This window comes from Fundulus heteroclitus, unplaced genomic scaffold (assembly GCF_011125445.2).
Source record: "Fundulus heteroclitus isolate FHET01 unplaced genomic scaffold, MU-UCD_Fhet_4.1 scaffold_884, whole genome shotgun sequence".
Lineage (NCBI taxonomy): Eukaryota > Metazoa > Chordata > Actinopteri > Cyprinodontiformes > Fundulidae > Fundulus > Fundulus heteroclitus.
In genome coordinates, this window is record NW_023397345.1 from 1 (window position 1) to 2,591 (window position 2,591).

Consider the following 2,591-nt stretch of genomic DNA (forward strand, 5'->3'; position numbering starts at 1 on the left):
GAGGTGCTAATGCTAGCTTAGCATGTACCATAGGAGGTGCTAATGCTAGCTTAGCATGTACCATAGGAGGTGCTAATGCTAGCGTAGCATGTAGTACCCTTAAGCATCAGGTTTATTTGTCGGTCTGCCTGGAACATTTCCTCCAAACAAGGCCTTTTTGGTTATTTCTTTCTAGAAAGAGAATTGCATATCTTCTTCTGTCTGTTTACTAGGAAGTCCAAGGCTGCCATAATTCAGGATACATCCAGAATAATAAGTCAATGAAAATAATACTGGGCCAAAAAGTAGCTAAAATATACATTGTGTTACATAAAACGCAACAAAATAGTTTAAAAATATTTATTCAATAATTGACCAACAAAAGAGCTACACATGGTACATTCTCTTCAAAATTTAAGTTGTATTTCATTTCTTTCCTTTGATGCATTTTTTTTTTTATTTAACCACCAATTTAAATCCGTTTTATTTGAACTGTTTAATTAATCTTGTATATTTATTAGAAGTGCAGTGTTTCTCCTACCGTTCTTTAAGTGGGAACTTCTCCCTGCCAACAAAATCGCTCCGCTCAATGGATATCAGGAGCATTACGGTACTGTCACTACCTTCAATATTAAAATGTTAAATTTATTTTGGCATAATGTTAGAAACATTATGCTACTCTGTCCTCCTGATAGACGGATAGAGCAGGGCAATCAAACTTTTTTACAGTAGCAGGCCACACATTATCAGGTAGGAGGGTGCACTTATGCCGGTGCCCGAGCCCTGCAGGGGGGAATTTAAAAAAAAAATAGTCTCCCTGATGTATTTTAGAAGCTTTCAAGAATGGTGATTATTTAAAGAATAGAGTCAGAGTGAATGTTTTAAATTGAATAAAAGGCAAAAAAAGAAGTGAATGATCAATTCTTCAAAAACAACCTTTTTATTTAAAAAAAAATATTATTCTTAAAACATTATTTTTTCACATGTTTTAACAAGGTAAGGTATTCTCCATTTACATAATATGAGTTGAATTTGAATTACTAGCACCACATAAAACAGACCAGATTAGATGAATATATGACAACTTACTAACTTCAATCAGAACACCAATAAAATGGGCAACACTGAACTGTCCTCTCCAATCCTCCTTCCCTCCTGAGACCAGAGCATCGCGGCGCAGTAGCTGAGCTAGCCAGACAGGAAAGAGCAGGCGGTGTTGGTTTGTTAAAATAAAGTACATTTTAGAGCTTCATGATATTTAATTAATTTCAAACTCGAATGGTGGTTATCTATCCCTCCATTTTCTGACCTGCTTATTCCCTCATGGGGTCGCGGTGGTTGCTGGTGTCTATTTCAGGCATTCACTGGATGAGAGGTGGGTTCACCCTGGACAGGTCGCCAGTCTGTCGCAGGACAACACAGAGAAAAACAGGACAAACAACCATTCACACACACTCTGACAGCTAAGGAGAATTTAGAGAAGCCACTTAACCTAACAGTCATGTTTTTGGACTGTGGGAGGAAGCTGGAGTACCTGGAGAGAACCACGCATGCACAGGGAGAACATGCAGAAAGACCCAGGGTTGGATTTGAACCCAGAACCTTCTTGCTGCAAGGCACCAGCGTAGGGCTAGACGATATAGAAAAAAAATATATTGATTAAAAAAATCATATTGATGGATATCGATAATTATCAAAAAGACTTTAAACCTGGCTCTTATGATATTGTTAAATGACTTACTTTTAATAAAGAACACACAAACACTAAATCTCAATTAAATCCTTATTTAACCAACATTTTTACCAATAACTGATTTGTGAAAGAAAAATAACTCAACTTAAGAGACCTGGGTGATGTTATTAAATACTGACAAAGAATAAACTAAAGTGAGCAGTAAAATGACCAAAATAAATAGAATAATAAATAGAATAGCCTATTTAGGTGGGAATAGTACACTAGTTACTCCTCAGGTTCCATTTTCTGTCTATAAAGTCAATTGAGAGGCTGATGCAGGGCTGAGGTCAAAGGTCGTGGCGTGTAAGGACACAGACTGCAGCTCATTTTGCACTGATTCTCTGCACTCGTTGCTCAATTTAGGGAGCGCTGTTAGAGAAAAAACTTGCAGCCCAGAACTTTATATCGCGGATCAAGAGTGGTAGGTAATTGTTTGAAGCCAGGTTTTTCAACTGCAGACAACAGCAGCATATCCATCACTATGAAGCATGTTACTGCATGCGTGATGTCCTTATGCCGCTTGGACGCTTTGTTATTTTATCACAGAGAAGGGAGCCCAGTTTAGCTGCTATACCTGCTTTGTTTTGGAAGAAGTTCCATAAGATTCCTACGGAGACGCGGTGCTGTGCATGGCTGACAGCTCGCTCTGCTGTGGCAGTGAGCGGTTTATGTGATGAAACAAGTTGGTTGCGTTACCAGACTTTAGGCCCGTTTACACTACACTTTTTTAACCGAGCCGAGACCAGTCTGAGCTCGGTAACCGAGATAACTCTTGTGTGTAAACGGTCAGCAGACTGAACCAGACCGCGCTAACGATAACCGGACCGCGCTAACTGCAGACCAGTTCGTCAGCAGGTCTCGGACTGGTTTTTTTTAT